General features: G+C 43.5%; 1 protein-coding gene across 7 annotated transcripts in view; it reads right to left on the reverse strand.

Moving 5' to 3' along the window:
• The window catches only part of TANC2 (tetratricopeptide repeat, ankyrin repeat and coiled-coil containing 2), a 703,225-nt gene that overhangs the window by 290,229 nt on the left and 385,902 nt on the right, over positions 1 to 27,094 (reverse strand). Inside the window, exon 1 of one of the 7 annotated variants that reach the window (XM_077460131.1) lies at positions 522 to 659. The exons of the other annotated variants lie outside the window; for them this stretch is intronic. The gene's annotated coding sequence lies outside the window, so the exon portion shown is untranslated. Of the gene's footprint in view, positions 1 to 521; positions 660 to 27,094 lie in introns of those variants that run through there. 7 annotated transcript variants of the gene reach the window in all.

The following is a 27,094-nucleotide window of genomic DNA, read 5'->3' on the forward strand; positions in this document are numbered from 1 at the left end:
AGGGATAAAACCAAAGGAAATGCCATTCTCCAGCTGAAAAGTATAACAGAGATTCACTTGATCGTATTTGCATCTCTGTCCCAGAGTGCCATTGGAATCATCATGCAAGATTTATTACCACTAAGCATTGGGCAATCTGTCCATGGCTAATTCGGTGACGTACCCGAATTGGATCAGTTACACACCATAAGCATGACAGCTCTGCCCTCCTCAAGTGCTAGATGAGCAGTTGGCAATTGATTTGCAAAACTAGCATGGGAAACAAATGTCAGCGGGGTAAGATCTCTTAATAGTTCCACAGAGACCCAACTTGGATTAGAAAACCTGAGAAGAATAGGGATGTGCTGCAGTACCAGGAGCTCGTCAGAAATAGACAATTACTGGCATCATCAAAAATGCCGGACTGCATCAGCAACTGGGCAGCACTGCCAGAGGTCAACAGGAAGAGTATATCTGGCACCTTCTGCCAACCTATGTAGGCACACACAGAGTAGATGAATTGCAGAGAGAATGAAACTCACCTCAATGAATGAGGATGGTGGCACTGCACCATTCTGCTGACTTCCTGAAGGACGCCGGAGGAGGAGAAAAGCAAAGAAGCGTGTTTGGTGCCAGCCTCATACTGCAGTGTGTGCTCAGAATCAGACGCACAGGTATCTACCCACCAGACTTACAGCTGCAGACACACAGTGTGCCTCCGCCACTGGGGGGGAGGGGGACGGGAGGAGGTGTAGACACTTTCGTTTTTTCATTAACCCATCAACTTCAGCACCTCCTCTGCAGCTAGGACTCAGACCAGGGAATGCACCGCTAGGGACTAAAATCAAAAACACCTAGAGCCTGAAATTATGGATATGCTAGGGTGGCACAGTTGGCAACATTCCTCAATTATTACCATGCATGCTTCGCTGTACGTTTTGATCATCCCAGCCCACCATGACTAAGCACACAAATCAGCAACATCACACATGAATACATCTAAATGAAAAGAATTGCATCGGCAATGGAAGTGCGTTTTGGGGGAATATTGACCTCAAAAGCCCAGAGATCAAGAAGCAGAAATAATAAAATCTCATATAAATGAAAGGAGATGAAATTGTGTTCTAGTTCAATTAGGACAAATGAGGACAATTGTATAAAGCCAATCATTGTTCCTAAAATCAGAGGCACTGCCAACAATGCAGTACACAGTACCTGACTACGCACTATGCTTTGATTCATCAGGAAGCAGCCAGCCAATCAGCAAGCTGCTGCAGTTCAAAAATGTAACCACAAGTTACATAGGAACAAAGAATTGTGCTGATTTTTTTGTTCAGATAGTGATGGCAAACAAGTCCCAGGAAACCATCACCCAGTTCAATCTTCAAGCCCCATCTCCAAACAGGCTTACAGTCTATTCCAGCTGTTGCAGAACTACAAGTCCCATCATGCCTCTGCCTCTGGGTGTCATGCTTGTGGCTGTCAGAGTCTTGCAATGCCTCATGGGACTTGTAGTTCTGCAACAGCTGGAGGTCCACTAATTGCACATCCCTGGTCTATTCCCTGGTAAAAAGCCACACTAACTACTTAAAAGAGCACCAGTCACCAGGCAATGCATTTCAACAAAAACCTGCTTGTAGGATTAGATGTGCATTTTAAGTGGTTGTAAACCTCAGTCATGAAATATGAACAAAGCATATCCCTCTATAGTGTGTACTTGTCTCAATTAAAGTGATTAAAAAGGCAGAACATTTTTTTTTTTTATCTTAATGCATTCTATGCAATAAGAAGAAAAAAAAACAAACACTGTGTGCAGAAGCCCCCCTCCGTCTCCCTAATACCTACCCAAGCCTGTCCTATCTAGTAATGTTGCAGGAGAGACTCGGTTGCCCGAGACTCTCCTCTGCATTGGCTGAGACAGCAGCAGAGCACCAGTGGCTCCCGCTGCTGTCAAAGTCAGCGAGCCAATGAGGAGAGAGAGGGGCCAGGGCACCGTGTCTGAATGGACATACGGAGCTACGGCTCAGCTGCCCCCATTGCAAGATGCTTCCTGTGGGGGCATTTGTCAGGAGGGAGGGGCCAGAAGAGACTAAGAGGGACCCGAGAAGAGGTGGATCAGAGCTGCATTGTGCAAAACCACTGCATAGAGCAGGTAAGTATAACGTGTTATTTTTAGGCAAAAATTAAATAAAAAATTAGACTTTAGTATCACTTTAGCAGCACCAAGTGTCATTACTGTCTGCTGCTTCGTTCCTCTTTCAGCACTTCTGACAAGTCTTCCTGACGCCAAGAGAAAAAAAGTGACAAGGGAGGGAGCTCCAGTTGATTGACAGCCTAAGCTCTGTTCCTGTGTGCTCTGTGAAGGAGGGTGTGTCCCTTCCCTCCAATCAGCTCTCAGACCTCTCCTCACTGAGCTCTGCAGAGTGCAACTTCAGCTCTCCGACACCTTTTTTCTGACAGCTCAGACAAACTTTTCAAATTCTGGATTTTGAATGGATGTAGAGAATAGAATACTCCAGATAAACAGGTACAACTTATGTAGGCTTTGTTTCATCTCTGTATCACCAGAAGCCAGTCGCTTCACTGGTTATATAAGGGTTTACAACCACTTTAACATATCTTATGCATGTTGTTTACCTGTAAAAGTCTTGTGTAGACATCGAAAAGCCCCGAGACTGCTTCTGGATGCCGCCATCTTGGATAAGATGTCAGCCGCCTCTGGCAGGGTGTGTTCCTCTGTCAGAACATAATAGAACAGCAGGGGAGATCGCTGTACTAACATCAGATTGTTAGTACCATGGCTCCAGTTTTTTCCGGTTCAGCTTACTGGGTTGAACGAAAGAGAATTATCAGTGTGTATGAGGCTTTAAGTTTAACATTTATTCCCCAACACCTAATCTAGCTCTGAGAAGAAAAAAAATGTATTTAAACCCCAACAATGAACTTCTAATATTTGTTCCCTATCGGTCTGCTAAATATACCCGCTAAAGTGCTTTGTCGTATCTATTTGATAATTGCAAAAAAAAAAAAAAATCCCTAGCTGTGCTGCACTGAAATCCTAAACACAATTAGCCCTTAAAATGGTTGTGAACCCTTACATATACTCAATGAAATGACTAGCATCAGGTGATGGACAGATGAAACAAGTCCTCCTACATAAGTTGTACCCGTTTATCTGGTGCCAGGTTTCCTTTACAACCTTTAAAGCTGTGTATGGCCAGCATTAGACTACTCTGGGGCCGGATGATATTATGATATTAACCCAATCTGCCAGTGATTTCATATTTAGGTTAACAGACAGAAAACAGTTCTAGATGTCAAACTGATGCTTCCAGGTACAATAGATACATTCATATTGTGCAGATCACTTATCTTTTTAAACGGGAAAAATAGGAAATATAACAACTTAAAGAATTTGTTACCCCAGCATTTCACATTCCTGAGATATGTCCGCAGTACCATGTACTTGTGTTAAAAAGTATCTGCTTTCCTTAGGTAATGCTTCCTTTGTGAAATACCCGGTGATCCTGCCAGTCCCTCCGTTTTCCTATTTCAAACTGACCACCAGTGGCGGCTCCTGTGTCGCTTCCGCAATGCGTCTCCTCCCCTCCTCCTAGGCATCCAATAGGTTCGCCTGTCCTTTCAGCCAATCGGGTGACGGGTCTCAGACCCGCTTCCCGATTGGCCAGGAGGAGGATCAGTGTTACAATAGCGAATACTCATTCACTATTTTAAACACACCTGGGTGGGCTGTGAGCGCACTCTCTGCGCCCCCGAGCCCATCCTATTTTGAAGCCTATTAGAGCCTCTGGTTCTAATCAGTGCTTCAAAAAAAACACCCGCCATAGAAATTCATGTGCCCGGCGTCCTGCAAGGAGCTGGACCCATGGATGGGGGGATGTGGCGCTGGATAGGGGGCGTGGCGCACATGCCCCCTCAATGGGTGGGCCACCCACACTAGGCATGAAAGCACATTTGTCGCATTATGGTCAGTTCTGGCTGTGCTGGGAGAACAACCGGCCTATCCTACAATAAATCAGACTTGCAACAGATTTATATTTCCTTTGAAATGTTGTTTCAATTGTGCAAACAGGCACATTTATACTGGGTGAATATGCACGCAGGCATGTGCCAATGGAGGAGGAAGGGGGGGGGGGAAGTGGTCAGGCAAGTTTAACGAGGATCTATCCAAGAAGACTCCAGGGAGGGTCTACAGACATACCGTTGTTACCGTTGTAGTCCGGCTATAAAAGGCCACATGAGGTGAACATTCTCTGATGCCTGCACACAGTTTGAGTCTGAAATGCTTAACAATTGTTATGCTCTAGCCCCAGGTCCCAGCATGCGGTTTTCTTGCACCCCCAAATTACAAATTTTAGTTATGCTTTGACAGAAAATCAGATTTCCATTTTCTGTCAATCTGCGATTCCAAAGATTTTGTGGGACCCTTTTGGGGTCCTGCCCCACAAGTTATGGACTCAGGCACCAAGTCACATGCCAGGGAACAAGTGTGATCTGTATTGTGGGAGGAAAAAGTTATACCTCTGCTTGATACAAAATGAATGGGACTCAGGACCAGGGCTTGGAGATGTGGCCAAACACATTGACGAAATCTCAGGTAGGCTTTTTGAAAAGCCAACATTGCTCTAAAACAGGGATCTCCAAACTACGGTCCTCCAGTTGTTGTGGAACTACACATCCCATGAGTAATTGTACAACCGAGACATTCACAGACATGACTAGGCATGATGGGAATTGTAGTTCCTGAACAACTGGAGGGTCATAGTTTGGAGACCCCTGCTCTAAAACATTGGTAGCCCAGTTCCTCTATTTCAATTGTCTGCACGGCCCTTTCCTTTTCATTGCATACTGCGGTATGGGATTTACTAATTACTATAGGTTGCTCTATCTGCATTTCAGCACTTTTCTTTGCTGCAGAAATTTTACTGCATTTGCACTTTTGGCATCCTATGTATAGCAATGTTTTATTTGTATGTGTGAAATACTCCCTTCTATGCTGAAATATCATCAATGAATTGTGTGTTGCAGCACCTTTAGATATGTGATTAGTACCATGAATTTTATGTTCCTGTGAGCATCTAGCTTGCTTAAAATCAACTGCTCTCCCAAGCAGACAAGCTACCGTTATTTGTAGCTGTTCTACAAGACTGCTTCAGCTCATGCCCAATCATTTTTTTTTTTCAAATGCACTGTAAATCTACAGCTAAACTCTCCAATGTCCTGACACATAGGTGCTGCTTGTTTGCCGGCATAATTTTCCGTTACAGCTTTCCATTCAAGTTCAAGGCTGACTCCTCAACAGTCATGTTCTCCCGCGGTGAATGATATCTTCAGTATGAGCAGGAAGCTAGCAAACACTAATACTACTGTAATGTGGAGAGTCAGACATGGTGGAATTCATTAACTCTGGCAGATATATGGCCAGACGCACTGAGATTTATGTAGCATCACGCAATGTATTGACAAGCAGAGCCAATCGTCCGACACCCAATGAAATATGATGTGCAGCATCATTCATAGCTAGAAGGCCATTTTATTTATTTATTTAACTTTACAGATTTAAGAATATGAAGAATAAATCTCTAGGCTAACAGAAAATGTGGATGGTAATTTATAGATATATATGGATAGAATATGCAGACCAGGATTTGACACCCTCACAAACTCTGTATCTGGGCCCACTCCATAAACATCTTGTTTTCAAACTTACCGAGTCTTCTAGATTTCCTGACAAAAACACAGGTGGATGAATCCCCAACTCATCTTTGTAGCTGGATTTCCTGATGACCTTATGTAGCGATCCAAAAATCATAAGACTGCTGGATCAGCTGGAGTACATGTTTAAGAAAATAAAAATGAATCTCTATAAGCCGTTCTAAAGCCAAAAGAGACATTTAAAAATCACGTAACCTGCCCAAATGCCACTCAATCAAACCATACCAGCAAATGTCCAAAATGAGTCCACAAATAGATAACGTGGCCTCAGAACAGAGATGGTAGGGAGATATGGACATCTAAAGACCACAATATAATCTAAATTCTTGCCAAATTTTTAATACTGGTAAGATCTCATGCACATTTAGGGCCGGTTCACACTGCGGGCGATGCGAGGCGACACGACTTGCCTCGCCGCGATCTGACAAGTCGTCCCCGTTCTGTACAATGGAACAGTTCTGAGAGGAGCGACTCGAGTCGCTCAGACTCAGAAAAAAGGTTCCTGTACTACTTTTGGGCGACCTCGGGGCGACTTGCATTGACTTCTATACAGAAGTCATTTGCAAATCGCCGCTGAGGTCGCGGCGAGGCAAGTCGGTGTCGCCTCGCATCGCCCCCAGTGTGAACCGGCCCTAAATGTTTAGCACCCTTTCAAAGTCTAAAGAGGCTGGATGGTATACCAAGTGGTATTCACATTCAAGGCCGTATGAACCCAGGGACAAATGCCCACAACACAACACAGACTTCTTGCGCATGAGGCCTAAATCTGCAGTTTTCTGTTTACCGCACAAGGTCACCCTGTCTCACATTCCCCCAATGTAAACTAAAGGCAATTGTGCCGATTCTGTTTCTGTATCCACCAAGAATCCTGCCATGAGAAATGGCATGACACTACAAAGGCATGTTGGTAGGTTAATTAGATCTGGTCTAAATTTACCCTAGTATGTGTATTTGTATGTATGAATGTGAGTTAGGGACCTTAGAGTGTAAGCTCCTTGAGGATAGGGACTGATGTGAATGTACAATGTATATATAAAGTGTTGTGTAAATTGATGGCGCTATATAGGTACCTGAAATAAATAAAAATGACAAATTGCTTAGGATACACAGTGCTTCAACAATTAACCTCTTGCTAACCTTGCTATAGCTGAGTGACTGTGTGTTCTGTGATCGATGTGTCCTTCCGCACAGCTGATCACAGATTGGGGTAAAGGGCCAATCACAGTGGCCTTTTAACATGTGATCGACTGTGTTTCAAGTGGAAGTAAACTCCCCTATCGTTTTCAGCCAAGGAAGCTGCCATCTTTGCCTCTGTTTAATCCTCAACTGCTATGGTGCTGCACATATGATTCGCTATGACGCCAGCCATTGGATGGTTTGATAGTTTGGCTGAGAGCACAGCCAATGTGCAGTTAGCATTCCCGGCATGGCTTTTTTTTTTTAACTGTTTAAATCCATGGGTTTACTTCCACTTTAAGCACAGCTGATCACAATGTAAACACACTTGCCAGATATAGGCATTCTTTTCCTCACAGGCTCTCAGCGTGAGGAGAGCAGAACCGGCAACCGGGAAATGTAAAAGAGGACATCTACACTGATGATCAGGGCACTGATCATTAGTGTCCTGATCATCGGTGCAGCCCCCACAGTGCCGCCTATCAGTGCCCATCAGTGCACAGAACTTGGTGAATAAGATGAAGCTCTGCTAAATTCTACCAACCAGTCAAGTGCAAGCTTTTATTATTTTCCTTGTCTGTGGTTGGATGAAAGGGATACTTCAGGACATTCCCTTAAAAGCGGGGTTCCACCCTAAAGTGGAACCTCCGCTGATCGGATCCCTCCCCCCCTCCGGTGTCACAATTGGCACCTTTCAGGGGGGAGGGGGGGTGGAGATACCTGTCAAAGACAGGTATTTTCACCCACTTCCGAGCATAGACTCCTGTGGGAGTCTACGCCATTTCCTGTCCTGCCGCGCTGTCTGCTGGGACACACACGGGTCCCAGTGACAGCGCGGAGAATTCCTATTGCGCTGCGCTACTCGCGCATGCGCAGTAGGGAACCGGGAAGTGAAGCCGATTCGCTTCACTTCCTGATTCCCTCACCTAGAATGGTGGCGGCAGCAGCCGAGGGCCGAGCGATCGATCGGCCTCGGCTGCCGGCATCGCTGGAACCCGGGACAGGTGAGTGTCCATTTATTAAAAGTCAGCAGCTGTAGTATTTATGGCTGCTGGCTTTTAATATTTTTTTTTTTTGGTGGAATCCCTCTTTAACTATGTGATAAATTCCATTGCAAAGTGAACAGACTGTTTGCCTTTAATAAACCTCATTCAACAATATATCTACTCGGGTTTATGGTGGTCACCATATGTGACAGCGTGTTAATATCCATTAGATAGCAGATGTAATCATAAAAACACCAATATGGTCTTTATACTTTCATTTCTATTATTTGGTCTATTCTATACATGAGCACATATTTGTGACTCTCACCAATCCAGACCACCTCAGAATGGGAAATTATTAGATTTAAAATAATTTTCAAGAAAAAAAATAAGTTAGCTGGTTTGGTGTGGTCATTAGTGATACTGTTAAAGTAATAGGCATTAGTCTCAGTTCCAGGTGAGGCAAAAAAAAGGTGGATTTATTAAATATACCGTAGATTCAAAATTTAGCTTTGAGACTAAACAGAGGCCACAAAACTTTTGAGACCCAAGCTCATGGTGCTCCAGATACACAGCCCAAAACTCTTAATCCTTCTTGTCCAATAAAACTTGAGTCAGCACAAGGCACAAATCCAGGTTCTGTCTGCAATCACAACTGACTCCAGAGGCTCTGCAATAAAGAAGCCATATTTTTTTCACATACGACACTCCGTCCAGGGGAGAAGACATAAAGCCAGCTCAGATTCAACTGATCTAACGAGGCTATGGAAAGCCAGGACCATCATTCCCAGCCAAGAAGTATGAAAATCATCCCAACCAGCTGCTCACTGCCCTGGAAGCCGGATGAGACTCTAAGAATGGATGGCTTGATGCCATCAGTAGCAAACTCTCAGAATTGTTCAAAGCCAAGTCGTTAAGAACAGAATCCTGAGTAAACTGAGGCCATGTTCTCAGCTCCGGTTTATCTTACGTTCTCTGTCCTGAATCGTCTAGCTTAAGAAAAAAAAGAAGTAAAATGAGACATCAATTACCACGTTTCTATGATGTCATCTTCCCGTGCATTAAAAACATACACAAGTTATGACTTATTTATAAATGGATCAGTAAGAAGTTTTGAGCCTACTAAAACAGAAAAGGAATTGTTCATTTTATTTATTTAGAAAATTCATAGTGGCCAAAAAATAAAAAACACAACCCCAAGGAATTCAGAACCTCCTGTTGGAATTTACAATGCAGTCTTCCAATAATGCAAGCATTTCAGAAGTTACAGACTTTTATGAAGCTTTCCAAGTTCCTCTCTAGTAACCAATAGTAAGAATCTGTGTTGAAGGGTGGGTTTGTGTCAATGGCATTAGGTTGACATCAGTTTAAAGAGTAACTCCACTTTTGTTGATAAAAAAATAAAAAAAACAAAAAACACCACAACCACTCAGTCTGGGTGATCTACCGTATTTATCGGCGTATAGCACGCACTTTTTTCGCCTTAAAATCAGGGGAAAATCGTGGGTGCGTGTTCTACGCTGATCCTCCGCGATTTTTGAGCCTCTGGGTGGCTTTCAGCCGCCTTCGGCCCTCCTCGGCGGCCGAAAACCACCAAGAATGGCCGAGAGTGGCCGAAAGCCGCCGAGAAGGGCCGAAGGCGGCCGAGAACTACCGAGCGCGGCCAAGATACACAGGACATCTCGGCGGCGCCATTTTTTAAAATAGAACTTGAAAATAACACTGACAAGGGGACAACGATGCACAAGGCTGCATTACAAGGCTGCAATGATAGACAGGCTGCAATGATGGACAGGCTGCAATGATGGACAGGCTGCAATGATGGACAGGCTGCAATGATGGACAGGCTGCAATGATGGACAGGCTGCAATGATGGACAGGCTGCAATGATGGACAGGCTGCAATGATGGACAGGCTGCAATGATGGACAGGCTGCAATGATGGACAAGCTGCAATGATGGACAAGCTGCATGACAAGTCTGCATATGACACTGACAAGGCTGCAATGATGGACAGGCTGCACGACAAGGCTGCATATGACACTGACAAGGCTGCATATGGACACTGACAAGGCTGCAGATGGACACTGACAAGGCTGCATTGATGGGCATTTAAATGTAAGTTTTTTTTCCTTAAACTTCCCTCCTAAACTTGGGGTGCGTGTTATAAGCCAATGCGCGTTATACGCCGATAAATACGGTATATATATTATAGGCATTGTAACAAACTTTGTTGCAGATTCCTAGCTTTTGATATTCTGTTTGTGTCCATGTACAGAGTGAATCTGTATGGGAGTGGTTTTATAATGATCAATCAGCTGCTGCACCCACAGGGCACTGAGGAAAGTTGCAGGGTCTGCATTCCTTTAGACGTCATTTACATTTGGGAGTATCTTACCAAAAATGACTTGCAGGGGATGCCAAAAACCTGATTTGTATCTTAGTGTAGACTTCTGGGAAAAATCATTAAACCAATCACATAAGCAGGAAATTACATTTACAGGGGCGTTCTGTATACCATCTGTGTACAGAACGCCTCCAGGTTGCCATATTGCATTGTATAGAAAATTACAGCACTACAGATTGAAAGGTCATTTGTATTAACATTCAATTACAATATGGCTTGTGTCGCAAATGTATACGCTATATTGTTTAATTTGATGTGCCCTTTAAGATACTTGTGAGATTATTCATTGACAGGTGCATCTGATCTGCAGTTGACCTCCTGCTGAACTGCAGTTGATCTGCTTCAAGCACATTTTGCACTCTCATGCAAGTCTATGGGAAAGCAAAACCCGCTTGAACCACACAAAAACCCTAATGGTCCACAGGGACGCAAAGTTGGCCCTATTGCTGGCCTAAACACATCCCAGCAGAAGCTGGCTACTTATTTATATCTGCTAAACGGACCATAGCCCAAGTCTGGAAGACCCAGTGCGTTGCCTTTAAGAGGTGAAGTCACGTATGACTGCCTTGATGCTCCATGAGCAGATGTCTAGCATTGTGCACGACTCACACCCTAAATATCTCAGAGTCTGCGAACCTTGGATTTCCTATGAGTTTCCCTCACTCCAGCTGGCTTGTTCGGGCCTCATCTGAATGCTTCCAGCTGCGTATCCAAGTTCTTTTTCCTTCCTTTTTCTCCTTCCTTCTCTAGACTCTGTCCTTTATTACTCCCTCCTACCTTCTTTCTGGTCCTTTTGCTTGTTCTTACAGATTCCACTGAGGAATGGGACCATCCCTGGGAAGACTGAGTAGGCTGTGGTGTATGGCTTTTTCTCTTCGCATTTCACCTTAATTATCCTTCAATTTCCCAAGCGCAAGAAGGTATAAATACGGTTGTTCTGTTCGGAGCCCGGGAGAACACACCGGAGAGCAGGAGACGACGCCGGAGAGCTAGAGAAGAGGCCGGACACCGGGAGGAGAAGAGGCCGAACAGAGCGGAGAAGTCGGAAGAAGACCGCCAACATCGGAAGAAGACCCTTGGAGCTGATTAATAAATTTAAAAAACTTGTGTTGTGTTTTTTATTGACACTTTTTCCCCAGGTGAATAGTTAGGGGTATGATGTACCCCTTACTCATTAACATAGGGTGGGGGGCCGGGATCTGGGGGCCCCCTTATTAAAGGGGGCTCCCGGATTCCGATAAGCCCCCCGTCCGCAGCCCCCGACAACCAACGGCCAGGGTTGTCGGGAAGAGGCCCTTGTCCTCATCAACATGGGAACAAGGTGCTTTGGGGTGGGGTGGCTGCAGGGCGCCCTCCTTCCCCAAAGCACCAACCCCCCTAGTACGGTCCGGGGGGGGGGCGCTCGCTCATCCCCACCCCCTTCCTCTCCGGTCAGGCTGCGTGCCCAGATAAGGGTCTGGTATGGACTTTGGGGGGACCCCCAAGCCGTTTTTTTCGGCGTAGGGGGGTTCCCCTTAAAATCCATACCAGACCTAAGGGCTTGGTATGCTCCCGGAGGGGGAACCCATGCCGGTTTTTTATTTACAATTTGGCGTGGAGTTCCCCCTTGAGAGCTCATTATTCTCTGATTGGCCACGGCCAAAGTCACCTGGCCTGGGGCGACTTAAAGTCGTGTTGTAAGTCGCCCCAAGTCGTGTTGACAAGTCGTGTCCAAGTTGCCTCCAAAAGTCACTTTGGAAGTCGTGTTGCCCCTGTGTGAACTGGCTCTTACAATCACTAACCGCACAGAACTACAAATCCATCCATAAAAATAAAATATTTCATTTATATGTATGTTAACTGTGTATTTAATGTGTATGTATAGCCAAAACTTTTGCTCCTAATTTTCGGATACAGTAGGGAAGGGTAATCCTGGTCAGGTTGTTATTGCTATCGTAGTTGTTGAACACTTCCCCTCACCTCTGGGGACAGCTCTAAAATTGTGGATTTCTCCTCACTTTTTGTTCTCAGTGACAATGATCATCAGTACTAATAAAGGGGTTAACACCCTCAAAGGGGGCATAGACGACAACAAAAACTTCATAGAGGGTATAAACCTTTCACACTCTATTCAACATTAAAAGAAAAGGTTTTGCCTAGAGACACACTACAAGGGAACCATTATATTTCCACAAGTCTACAACCAGAGCCCCTGAAAACCTTTGTAGCTCCCACCTCACCAGTAATGGTTTACTTGTGTTCACAGCAAAGAAAAATCTGTTTAATGACCTGTCTATGTTTTCTGACAGGGATGCCTGAATCTCACGCCTGGCTGTACAGAGTTACAAACCCCTTTGGCAGGTAATCGGTTTACAGTTTTAGTTGCGTTTAAGTAAAATTACAGTCTCAGGTTATGTAGTACCTGCCAGCTACAGATAGTGAAGTGTAGTCAAATGTGCAGCCATGACCTGCCTGCCCTCAAACGCAAGCGTGACTGTGCATGCATGTTTCTGCTATGAAGACAGGAGAAAGACAAAGCTCCTATGGGCCTAACAAGAAAGAAAAAAAAATAATCTTGGTTTCCTCGTGTCTAACAATAGTGCAGATATGAGATAGTCCACTTATCTGGCCATAAGGTTATGACATACACCATATCGTAAAAAGTATTGGGCCGCCTGCCTTTACACGCACATGAACTTGAATGCCATCCCAGTCTTAGTCCATGACAACATAACTTTGCACCAGTGCACCAAGCAAGGTCCCTAAAGACATGAACTTAGCAGGGATGGCGGAAATTTAACATCAAGTGCAATAATTCACATTATAATAGTAACTAAAACATATAAAATTAAGTGCAACAATCTAAAAAATAAAAATTCCAAAGTTCTATAATGATGTGAACCTCCCAACTAAAAAAATTGGTGAACTTGAAGTTCATTTGTATTGCAATTATTATTAACTATCCGTCCCTGCCAAGTTTAATTTATGGTGTCTTGTTTTCAGTCTGAGGAGTATTATATGGGAAGTTGCTTATTACAGAGACTGGTATTGTGGTAATATTGAAGTTTATTGAGATTTCCACACATTAAAAGGGTTTCATCGTTATTGTTAAGTTATTGATTAGTAAATTAGCGCTGCAATTTTTTCTTTTGTGGTGTGGGAACATGCAACAGTGCTTAGCGGCAAGCCTTTTACTGACACTTTATTTTACCTACAGTAGTTAATTAGTAAATAGTAGTGTGGTTATTACCTATTATACTAAAGATTGGCATGTGGCATTAATAAAACACCAATGGATGCCTGGCTGCCAAGTTAATTTCCCCATCCCTGCACTCAGTGCACTGATGGGCACTGATTAGCAGCATTGATGGGTGCCACCGATTGGCAGCAATGGGCACTAATAGCTGCCCTTGATTGACACAGATAGGTGGCACTGATTGGCAGCACTGATGGACACTGATGGACACCGATGGTGGTGCCACTGTTAGGTAGCAATGATTGACACTGATTGGCAGCACTGATAGGCCGCACTCTTGGGCACTGTTGGGCCCTTACTTACACAAATAAGTGTCACTGATACTCACTAATATACAGCACCGATAGGCTGCACTGACTCGCAGTATTGATGGACACTGAAAGGCAGCATTGTTTGGGAGAGTTTCATATTCAGCAGATTGTGAAGCTTACCAGAGCCGCTCAGTGTGTGAAACTGTCAGATAATGTAACTGCATGCAGGGAGAAAGACCAGCTGTCACATGTCAGCAGCGATGTAAGGGGATGGGCGGGACCAAGCGGCTATCAAACACCAGCCAATGATTGGCCTGCTTAAGGGGGCAGAGCCACATAAATGTAGTGACCCGCCCAGTCCCCATCCCATTGGCTGATGTTTGATAGCTGTTTGGTCCCACTCCTGACATCACTGCTGGGTTTTGACAGCCGGTCTTTCTCTCTGCAAGTAGGTACATTACCTGACAGTTTCTCACTGAGCGGCTCTCGCAAGCCTTTACAATGTGCTGCCTGTGAAACCAGGCTACACACTCTCTTTGATGCAGCATTTCGGGGCAGATCTAGGGAGACTGAACATGGTGATTAGGGTGTGCCCAGGAACCTTCGACACACCCTGTGTGCACGCCTATGATTGGTGGTAATGCAGAATTGCCCTTACATTGGTGGTCAGTGTAAATTCCCCCGCAACACTGGTGGTCAGTCTAGAAGTGTCACCTTACATTGGTGGTCAGTACAAATCTTCAACAATGGATGTAAGTGTAAAATTCCCCCTTACATGGAGGTCATTGTATATTCCCCCTTACACTGGTGGTTGGTGAAAATGCTCCTATTACATTGGTGTCAGTGTAGAAATCCCTCTTTATATTGGTGGGTGGTGTAAAATCCCCCGTTACATGGTGGTTAGTGCAAATTCCCCCTCACATTGGTGGTCAGTGTAGAATCCCCCACTATATACTTTCCAAAGATTTCCATCTTTGCTCTACGCGATTCAGAATTTGTGTACTGCCTCCTAACTAATCTCATCCCCCCACCACTGCCACTGATCCTATAAACCCCCCCAGCATTGCCACTGATCACACCCCTCTCCCCCAGCATTGCTACTGATCCCAGGAGTCCTACAATCTATAGGAGTTTTCCGTCTATTGATGGGTCCCCTCACCTCCCCAGTCCATGGTGTGCAGGCAGTGAGATGATGTACTGTAACATTTAACAACCAGTGAGTAGTAATGATGTGCACTAACCTCTTGGAACCAGAGAGCAGTAATAACATGCAGTAACCACTAGCAACCAATTCGTGTGTGGTAAGGATGTCCAGTAATCTCTAGCAACCAATCAGTAAGCAGTAATAACATGCAGTAACCTCTAGCAACCAATTAGTGTGTGGCAAGATTGAACAGTAATCTCTAGCAACCAAACAAGCAGAAGTCACATGCTGTAACCGCTATCAAATAATCAGTGAGCCGTGAGGAGTGCTGTGACCTCTAGCAGCCAGTGAGCAGTAAGCACTGTAACCTCTGGCAACCAATCACAATTGCTGCCCTATCTGATTCAGTAAACTGATTTTGAATCTAGCTGCTATTTATTGTATGTCTCCGAGCAGACTGAGAACGAAATTACATGGTTGGGGGCAAGAAACTGTTTGCCCAGGGTCCAATGCATATTAAAGACGGCTCTGCAGGCGTCATGTTCTTCAAAAGTCATAAGCATTGCAAAACATTTCTTTTTTATTGTCACGATTTTTATTTCCCTTTCTAAACAGTACATTGAAAAATAAAAGCAAAACGAATGTAGCAGCTTTTCCTTTTAAATATTTATTGTAGGATTCTGTATCTTGCCAGCAGTTCTACCTAAGTTCCCTAAAGTGGAAAGGCTGGATATTAAAGTAGTTATCCTCCTCCAAAACGTATTTATAAAAGCGGCGGTATGAAGAACTACCTGAATCTGATGCATATATTCCAGTAAAGCTACCCAAACTGGTGGCAGGATAAAGTCCATATTTGTACATAACACATTCAGGGCTCTCCTTCATGCTTTGTGGCAATACACAATGGTTGTGCTTTGCTCATCAATGTAAGTGGGAACTCTGCCAAAAGTTTATTTCGGGCTGTGCCCTTGTTGTGAAGATTTCCTCTTACATCCCATCAGGATAGGAAGTGTTGGCAAATCTCTCCATTGGGGGACCCCATTGGAGAGAAAAAAAAACACACAAATTTATGTTGAGTTGAGTGGCGAAGCGATCGTGCTTCTGATAATGTTTAATTCCTGTCCATGACTTCCTGCCTTGGTAACAGCCAACCCTCCATTTCTTGTATTGGCTTTACAAGGCCAGGAACATAAAATGAGAGAAAGCCTCAACAATGGGGTTGCAGATAGAATAAATTTATCCTTACTATCCAAAACTGAAAAGAATCTGTTTGAAGGTAAGCTTTACAGTAAACACTACAATACTGGTATGTACTCACTGAAAATCCGCTCCATGCTTTCTCCTTAACAAACCTTTACTTTAACAATGGACTTTTCCTATGGGTATTGGTACTAATATTTGAATTGGAAGCTCTCTTTTTTTTTTTTTATATAAATATAAGTTTTTCTCCCAAATAGCTGCCTTTAATCTTACCTCCTCGAATCCTCACATAACCCTGTGTCCCTCATTCTTTCTCTACTATATCCGCTCGTCCTTTTCTATTTCTTCCTCATTAAATTTGCATTACCTTCATTGAGCAAACTAGGCTAGACAAGATAACAAGATCTATGGGACAGCAAGGCAGCCTATAGCACAGCATGAGGCGAGAGGCATTATGGGACGGGCTCTGCAAAGGTTATTTTGCGTAGGCCATTTTCGCTGTTTGCACCTTCCTGGTATATTACAAACATCTACTTTATGTAATGTCTCTCAGCATTAAGTCAACGCGTTTTAATTAGAAGTGTATCAGATCAAGGTCATCCTGCCACCAAGCCTCGCTGTCCGATAATAATTACATTTTTGCAGAGAAAGGTTCCTTTCAATCAGTTTACCACGTATAAATGAGCTTCCTTTCATTCATTAAAAAAAAGCATCTCTCCTCATTAATAGGGGGCCTAATGTGATTTCCAGCAGGGCGTTCAAAATGATACTGAAAAATAAGAACTAATTGGGCTACAAACAGCTGTATAAATGAACCAGGAGCATGGCAAAACCTTATCTCATCAGAAGAACAGAATGATGGGTAATGCCCATGGGCAATGAAAGGAGAACACAGGGCATGACAAAAAAAAAAAACACGTCATCAGGTATAACTGAGCAGGCTGCTTTCATGAACCTTGGGAGGCCTTGCATGGCAATCTGGTACATTTCAACAGATACACTGAGCACTTTCTCACATGTAATACATGGCCAAATGCTGGTCATACACACAAGGATCTTCAGTGTTACCTTGGGAAGATGCAGACTAAAATACTGTAATTACTGAGCAACAAATGATTTAAACTGTGATGTACTTCAGTTATCTTGCAAACTTGGCCTGTTGGTGGGATCTGAGGACAGGAGTTGAGAACCACCGCTCTATGGAATGATTTTTCTCAACTCAAGTTCCTCCAGAGGTTGCTAGGGGTTCCTTGAGCAATGATCAGTTTCTGCCTCTCAGATAAGCTCCCACTGACACCAATGATCTTTTTAGCCATCCGTAAGGTGTTAACACTTCCCAATGACCACAAAGTGTAAGGGGCATTCTTCCCACTGATCATCACACTAATGTATCAGGAGTTGTAGATATAATAATTATTAGTAGGGGCTCCCTGAGACCAGAAAGTTATTTCAAGGGTTCGTCTGTGTTGAAACGGTTGAGAAAGGCTGGTCCACAGTATAGTACAGTGTGATGTTGACTTACCTTTATTCATCTGTATTGCAGCAATAAACCTCCACCATGCACTGGACCAAGTTCTACCCTCGGAATTCCCTCCAATGTTTTCTCAAATGTTCAAACACCAAAACACGAAGCTAAAGGCAGAACTGTTTCACTATGTGGGTTTCTTGTGTAAAGTCCATCATGCAGTACCGATGAGTTCATGTGTGCCAAAAAAGCTTTCAAACTGCTACCTCCTATAAAGTCTAAAATGTACGAATATACAAAGGTGTCTGTAAACCAGCCAAAGGATTTGTAGTTCGCTTTAACTGGTTCTGTAACAGAAAAGGTCACATTCCCTATGAATGAATGAAAAAGATGATGCCAATCATTCTGAGGGCTGGAGGTGAAGAGGCAGCGCTAGAATCTGCAAAAAAAAAAGGTTTTGCCAAGCTGTGCAATGTGGGTGGACTGTGCAAATCGAAAGACTGCCTGAACAGAATAACACATCCTTAGGCTGGTAAGTAGCACACACAGGCAGATCACAACTTTGTATTAAACCTGAAGTTTACTTAAAGAAACATTTTTTTTCTTATAGCTTTAGTTATAATTACCTACCTAATGAAGTATGTCTCACGATGGGTAAGCTTACTGCATGCTGCAGATATCTTCACTGCAGGGCTGCCCTGTCCTCTTCCTGCTGCTGAACTCCCGGCGCTGTGGGAGTTGAAAGCTTGTGCATCCAGGCTCAGCTGCACTAAGGATGATCCTAGAGGCACTGCTTTCTGCTCTCTCCTCCATAAGAAATGTTCTTCATGGTAATCAGTGAAAGAAGTTTTTGAACAGAGGACATGGCAGGAGGGGTGTGTCCACATTGGATCATCTTAAGTGCAGCTGAGCCTGAAGAGTCGAAGCAGTTTACCCCCACAGTGCCAGAAATTCAGGAAGAGGACAGGGTAGCCCTGAAGTGAAGCTTTCTATAACTTTCAGGAGCTGGCACATCATAAAATATACTTTACATTACAGGTAAGTAATAAAACTAAAGCTATAGAGAAAAATAAAACTTTTTTTTAACTAAACTTCAGCTTTAAATTGTTTGTCTGCAGCTCTATTTAAACCTGAACTTTGCAATGGAGGAGAGAAGCGTCTGCAATGGTCAGGGTTCTCAGCTGGGTATTTTCTTTCCATTTTTTGAACTAGCACTTCGAATATGGTGGGGTCTAATTATGAGGCTGACAAAGACAGGCTTTTTATGAATGCCATACAATGCAAAAACAAAGGGTTGTAGTATAAGGGTATTATGGGATGCTGGAGATATTATTCCTGGCTACGTGTGTATGCATGTGCTCCATATATGGACAAACACACACATTTCTTTGATTATATTTTGAACAACATCATTTTCCTCCTTGAGGCCAAAAATCCTTGCTGTGCACGCATCAACATTTCATCCGCTCAAAGCAGTACAGAACCAGAGCAAGTTCAAGCGCTTGTTGCTTCAATAAACTCTACTCATTGATGACTACCAGTATCAGAGTGCAATGCAACGTGATCTTCGCAACTAAACCACAGCAAAACCTGCGCTATGATGTCAGATCAAGTGACAACACAATTAAATTCCTTTATTATTGTGATTTTTCATTCTGTTTTTTTTCCGGTACAATAATCATCCTAGCTGGAGTACTACGGGGTTGTCACAGGTTCACATAAAAGTATTTTGTATTGTACTTTTATTTTTAATTTTTTTAAAGCAGAACATTTAAAGCAGCGTCAACTAAAGTGATTGCCAGCTTTCAGGGGCATTGGCCAGATATGGTATATACAGTGCCCTGAAAAAGTATTCATACCCCTTGAAATTTTTCACATTTTCTCATGTTACAACCAAAAATGTAAATGTCGTTTTTTTGGGATGGCCCAACACAAAGTGGCACATATTTGTGAAGTGGATGGAAAATGATAAAGGACTTTCATTTTTTTTTTTTTAACAAATAAATATGTCAAAAGTGTGGCATGCATTTGTATTCAGCCCCCTTTACAATGATAAACCCCAACTAAAATCTAGTGGAACCAATTGCGTTCAGAAGTTACTTAATTAGTAAATAGAGTTCACCTGTGTGTTATTTAATCTCAGTATAAATACAGCTATTCTGTAAAGCCCTCAGTGGTTTGTTAGAGAATCTTAGTCAACAAACAGCATCATGAAAGCCAAGGAACACACCAGACAGGTCAGGGATAAAGTTTTGGAGAAGATTAAAGCAGCGTTAGGTTATACAAAAAAAATCCCAAGATTTGAACATCTCACGGAGCACCGTTCAATCCATCATCCAAAAATGGAAAGGGAACTCTCGAGAATCTGTCCACAGACCAACTATTAGTCGTGCACTCCACAAATCTGGCCTTTATGGAAGAGAGACGAGAAGAAAGCCATAAGTCCCATTTGAGCAGCCATGTGGGGGGACACCACAAACACGTCAAAGTGAAAACACTTCACATCACCCTGAACACACCACCCCCACCGTGAAACATGATGGTGGCAGCATCGTGTTGTAGGGATGTAGGGACAGGAAAGCTGGTCAGAGTTGATGTGAATATGGATGGAGTCTAACACAGGGCAATCTTTGAAGAAAAAAAAGAGTCTGCAAAAGACTTAAGACTGGGGCGGAGGGTCACCTTCCAGCACGACAACAACCCTAAACATACAGCCTGAGCTACAATGGAACGGTTTAGATCAAAGCATCATCATGTGTTAGAATGTTAAAGTCTAGACCTAAATCCAATTGAGAATCTGTGGGAAGGCTTGAAAATTGCTGTTCAGACACTCTCCATCCAATCTGACAGAGCTTGAGTTATTTTGAAAGGATGAATGGGAAAAAGTGTCCCTCTCTAGATGTGTAAAGCTGGTAGAGACATCCCCAAAAAGACTTTTAGCTGTAATTGCAGAGAAAGATAATTCTACAAAGTCTTGACTCAGGGGGGCTGAAAACAAATGCACGCCACACTTTTGAGATATTTATTTGAAAACCATTTATCATTTTCCTTCCACTTCAAAATTATGTGCCACTTTGTGTTGGTCTTTCACATAAAATCCCAATAAAATACATTTACATTTTTGGTTGTAACATGACAAAATGTGTAAAAATTTCAAAGGGTGTGAATACTTTTCAAGGCACTATATGCATAGCTACACTGGTCCAAGTTGGACCAATGGAACTATGTATAAAATATCCATACCTGGAATTATACTAGTATTTTTTTTTTCATTACAAGTTTTGTTAGAGCTGCTCAATGACACATTTTGTGATACCCTGGACACTTCATCAAATTATGGCGTACCCTTCAGATCTGTGCGCTAATGTGCATACTAAAATCCACCCACTGAAAAAAAAAAAAGTTTCATAGCCAGGTGGAATTATGGTTTAAAGCAGAAATAGACCTGCTCTATTATACTGAACAAATTGAGTTGCCCTTCTTATATAGTAAATGACAAAGGCAATGAGAAAGTCAATATATTACAGATAACTGTTAATGTTATAGCTACACTCCTAACTTCAGGCCCTAATGGTCCAAGCTGAAGTGAAGACATTTTGTGATAGGCTCCTCTCTTCTGTCTCTTCATGAAGACAATTCTGCTGAAACTCTGGATGATGAGCATAAAACACAGACAATAAAAAAGGCCGTCCTAGAGATATTCTGCATGAGGAAGATAAAAATGTCTGTGCGAACACCATGGTCATGAATCATGCAGAGGGCTGAATCACTTAGTCTGCAATACCACTTGTAAAAGGATAGTAGTTTGGGCTCTCCAATTAACTCCTTGAGCATCACATTGGAGATCTTGGCATGGAAAAAAACAACATAATGAATTAAAAAAATTACCATTGTGAACTTTGCGTGTGCGATTTATACATGCTTTCTCCTGATCCGTGCAATGATGAATCTTCAGAAACCTCAAATATTTAAAGAGGAGCTCTGCAAAATACTAATCTCCAGGGCTTTTTTCCCTCAGAGAATAGGTACAGGAACTACCCCTTTCCAAGTCACCCCTTGTCCATGCCCTCTACCCACCTCAGAGCACTGTTCCTTGGTTCCACCCCATACCCACCTCCCAGTACTGCCCCTTTTAGAGAATACAGAACCAAGTAACATTTGTGGTGCTTAGTCATTTGTATGAAAAGCAGTAAAATAGATTCCCTGCAGAAAGCAACAATAGACCCCCCTTCCCCAGCAACAATAGATCCTCCCAGCAACAATGGATCACCCACAACTAAATACCCACCAAGCTACAATAGACTCCCAGTGTTCTGGCATATTCAGTCCGGCCATCGGATACTGTCCGCCCCGTACTGCGCAGGCAGAGCAGAAGGATCTTCGGAAAATTTCCGAAGATGAACAACGCCTGCTCCGTGAGTGGAGGTGCTAGCCCCACCATCCAAGTGGACATAGGGCTGGCGATATTAGAGGGCCCCTCACGGGCTCGCTTCACTTGCCACGCTTCGGGCACGGCCTCGCTGCACTCGGCTCTTTTATATTCTAACTCTATGTCCACTTTGATGGTGGGGCTAGAACCTGGACTCACGGCGCAGGCGCCGTTCATCTTCGGCTATTTTCGGAATCTGTGTGTGCTGTGTACTGCAGTACACAGCGGACACTATCCGATGGGGGACACAATATGATAGGACACCAGCCGCAACAACCAATCTACCGGCAGCCAGCATCAATAGACCCCTCCCTCAACCGTAGATCCCTCGCAGCAACTGACCCCCCGGTTCCCCGCCACCACTAGTCCTCCCGAGCAACAATATCCCTCCTGCAAAAATAGATCCCTTCCAGCGACAATGCATCTCCCAGCAGCCAGCATCAATAGACCCTGAAGTGCACCCCAGCACCCCTTCCCATTACATACATTCAGTGTTGGAGGTGCCGGAACTGCGTTCCCCCACGTTCCTGTCTGAAAAAAAGCCCTGCTAATCTCCATTCAAACCGACCATACCACATAACAATGTCATTTTAAAAAAACAACCATTCTCTGAGGACAAGAAGTTGTTTGAAGTATTCCCTGAGGGCAAACACACAAACCCGTTGAGCCAGACACATGCATTGTGTTGAGTGTGCATTTTTTGGCCACAGCAATCAATTAGCTTTCTTTTCTTTCTTTTTTTTAAACCTGGACTATAAATAAGACATTTTGAGAAGGATTGGTTATCATGGCTAACAAGTCATTTTACTTTTAGCACAGATGTCATGCATCCTACAATTATAAAAAAAGAAAGAGAAAAAATAAGCTATGTTTGCCCAATTGTCCTCCTCATCTTGTAACGATTGTCAATGGGACAAGCGATACACAGATACAGCATGGTTCCCGCTAACTCCCAATGCCCCTAAAAAGGAACCACTCAGGACAGAAATATAGGAATTGCTATTGTTTACTTGGTTTTAAAGGTACAAGCCCCAGGGCTGTCTTGCACTACTTGGTGAGTCACTGACCTGAAACGAGTATATACACATCATTAGACACCGTATCTCTATGTAGAAAAACACGTACAACGATGGCAATGTCAGCTTCCATATACCTATTCTTTGGAAAAGGGATAGGCATTAAAACAAATGATTCCGAGAGTTTGTTTAAGGAGATTGGGTAATTTCCTTTGTAGCAGTCCTCCTAGCCTTCCTGAGGCAAAATTGCACTAGATAGTATTTAGAGCTCTAAACAGCTGTCACCAGAAATGTTAACAAAGAAAAGTACTTTTATAGGACTATTATTAGATCAATGTAGGCACTGATGTACAGGCAGCCTATTGAAGTCTTTGCAGCCCACTGGTACAAGTGCACCACTGCACCAAGCCATCTGGGAAGATGTAAACAAACCTTCAGCCCTACACGCGCACGTACACGCACGTCTGCCATAGGATCAAGAATTCTTCTTATCAGAGGGATACATTTCAATGGTAATGTGGTGAAAGGGAGGGGGCCAGAGGGGCCTTTAGAGGAAAATCTGCTCGGCTCTAATTTAGGTTGGAGATAGTCTTTAATAAAACAAAGTTTAAAGCTGAAGCCATGTGGTGCAATCAAGTACATCAAGGTAATAAATTTATATTTGTGAGCTATAAACTCAAGTACTCTGCCCAAAGGAGGAAAGATAACACATATGGTGTACAGCGGCACGGAAAATAACTTAATACATCGGAGTATGGGGCATGCATGGAGCCCCCCTTCCACTTCCCAATTTTCAGTGATGACGATAGCTGTCCGTATTTTGTGCTCTAGTGGCCGAGGAAGGTAAGAGAAGGTATCTATTGGTGTTGGGGGGATCAGATTCTTTTGGCACAATGATCATGGCACTATATGGTCCTGATGCAGAAGGCCAAAATACTCATTATTAGGGTCAGCAAAGCTTTAGAATCCTCCTCAGCTCCCCTGCATGCCATTCGCCCAATTAAAGCCAGGGTTATATAGCGTATGAACTGAAGGAGTGGCTGTGGTGGCCAGAGAGCACACCGAGTTCCCACTACAATTGGGAGAGACCAAAAAGGATGCATAAGATACAGTGCATCCAGAAAGTAGTCACAGCACTTCACTTTTTCCACATTTTGTTATGTTACAGCCTTATTCCTCAAAATTCTACAAACAATACCCCATAATGACAACATAAAAGACGTTTGCTTGAAATTGTTCAAATTTATTAAAAATAAAAAAAAAATAAAAAATCACATGTACATAAGTATTCACAGCCTTTGCCATGACACTCAATATTGAGCTGAGGTGCATTCTGTTTTTCATGGATACTTGAGATGTTTCTGCAGTTTTACTGGAGTCCACCTGTGGTAAATTCAGTCGATTGGCCATGATTTGGAAAGGCACACACCTGTCTATTTAAAGGTCCCACAGTTAACAGTGCATGCCAGGGCACAAACAAAGCCGGGAAGTACAAAGAATTGTCTGTAGACCTCAGAGACAGCATTGTATCGAGTCACAGATCTGGGGAAGGTACAGTGGCCTCCATACATAAATGGAATTTGTTTGGAACCACCAGGATTCTTCCTAGGACGGGCCACCCGACCAAACTGAGCTTTCGTGGGAGAAAGGCCTTAGTCAGGGAGGTGACCAAGAACCCGATGGTCACTCTGACAGAGCTCCAGCTTTTCTCTGTGGTCAAAGGAGAACCTTCCAAAACAACCACCATCCAAACCAATCAGGCCTGTATGTCAGAGTAGCCAGACATAAGCCACTCCTCAGTAAAAGGCACATGACAGTGCACCTGGAGTTTGCCAAAAGGCACCTGAAGGACTCTCGGATCATGAGAAACAAAATTCTCTGGTCTGATGAAACAAAGATTGAACTATTTGGTATGAATGGCAAGTGTCATGTCTGGAGGAAACTAGTCACCGCACATCACCTGGCCAATACCATCCCTACAGTGAAGCATGGTGGTGGCAATATCATGCTGTGGGGATGTTTTTCAGCGGCAGGAATTGGGAGAGTAGTCAGGATGGAGGGAAAGATGAATGCAGCAATGTACAGAGACATCCTTGATGAAAACCTGCTCTGGACCTCAGACTGATGCAACTATTCATCTTCCATCAGGACAACGACCCTAAGCACACAGACAAAATAAAAGGAGTGGCTACTTGACAACTCTGTAAATGTCCTTGAGTGGCCCACCCAGAGCCCAGTCTTGAACCCGATTGATCATCTTTGGAGAGATCTGAAAATGGCTGGTCCTCAATGCTCCCCATCCAACCTGATGTAGCTTGAGTGGTCCTGGAAAGAAGGATGGGAGAAACTGGCCAAAAGTTGTTGTGTCAAGCTTGTACCATCATACTTAAAAAGACTTGAGGCTGTAATTGGTGCCAAAGGTGCTTCAACAAAGTATTGAGTGAGCAAAGGCTGTGAATACTTATCTACATGGGATTTTTGTTTAAGAAATTTGCAAACATTTCAAACAATCTTCTTTCACGTTGTCATTATGGGGTATTGTTTGTAGAATTTTGAGGAAAATAATCAATGTAATCCATTTTGGAATAAGGCTGTAACATAGCAAAAAAAAAAGTGGAAAAAGTGAAGTGCTGTGAATACGGTACTTTCCGGATGCACTGTATGAACAATGTTTTCAGTTCTGATATTAAAAGTTTACAAGTGTCGGTAGTTATTAAAGTAGAGCTGAAATTATATATAAATAAAAAAAATTAAAAATAAATGCTTGAAATGGCCAACCCTGTCATTTCCACTCCACCAATATATGTATAAATACAGACTTAAAGGGGAAGTTTACTTCCTCTTTCATTCCCTGCAAAGGCAAAGCATAATGGACTACTATGCATTGCATAGTAGTCCATTATGTGTCACTTACATGACACAGGAGCCAGCGATGTCACCGCTGTCCCCTGTAGTCCGGCACATCCATCTTCTCGGTGGGGTCTCGCCGCTCTGCCGCTGTCATTCAGCGAAGCCGCGATGACGTCACTCCCGCGCATGCACACAGGAGTCGAGACGCGCGGCATCGACGATGCCACGCTCACTGCGCCTGCGCGCCGCTGTTTACGGCGCATGCGCCGTAGACAGCGGTGCCCGTCTTCGGGCAAATATCTCCTAAACCGTATAGGTTTAGGAGATATTTCTTGGACCTACAGGTAAGCCTTAATCTAGGCTTACCTGTAGGTCAAAGTGGTTTGTAAGGGTTTACAACCACTTTAAGATTAAGGATGAGCTCAGGCGTGTTCACGTGGTCCATGTGCAGAGCCTGCCAGGAAGTCGGCGCAGCGCTGCGCTAATCACAGACAGTGAGACATTGCCCCTATGTGCGGCTGCAGAGATTGGGCAATGTCTTTGTCTGTGATTAGCTCAGAGCTGCGCCGACTTCCTGGCGGGCCCTGCTCGTGGACCATGCGAACACGCCTGAGCTCATCCCTACATAAGATCATATTCAGTCTGTCTAGGGTTCCAGCTATACATTTTATTTCCTGGTAGCTAGTGAATTGTACTTGTGTGGGTTGTCCTTCTACAGTTGAAAAGGCTGCATAATGTGGACAAAACATGAAGTGAAGCGAATACATTCCAGATGCATTGTTTATGGAGCAGTGCAAAAATTCCTAACTCCACAAAAAAGGTCTAAGCAGCATTCTACCAAAAAACATCTTGTGGAGCACCAGCTCGGTTGCAAATGGTTTCTTAAACTGAGGAGCATACCTAGAACAGCGCACAACTTTCCGCTAAAGGAGGAGTACATTTATTGCACAGCATATCGATTCATGAACTACAAGATCAAAACAAACAATTATTGCATTGTAAAAACCTGCAGAATATATGGCTCAACAAATAAGACATGCCACCTAAAACAGAGAAAAGCCCACATGCTAAGCAAACTTGGTATGCCTATAATCAATGCTATAGATACATTTCAAAAACAGCCAAAGAGGGCTCTTCCACAACATATTGCTGACAAATGCCTCCATTTGCCTCCTCCTACAGGAAAATATTCCCTAAATTGGGGAAATCCAAAATTTTTTG

This window comes from Lithobates pipiens, unplaced genomic scaffold (genome assembly GCF_037356315.1).
Source record: "Lithobates pipiens isolate NorthernLeopardFrog02 unplaced genomic scaffold, aLitPip1_a1.2 Scaffold_28, whole genome shotgun sequence".
NCBI classification, from domain to species: Eukaryota; Metazoa; Chordata; class Amphibia; order Anura; family Ranidae; genus Lithobates; species Lithobates pipiens.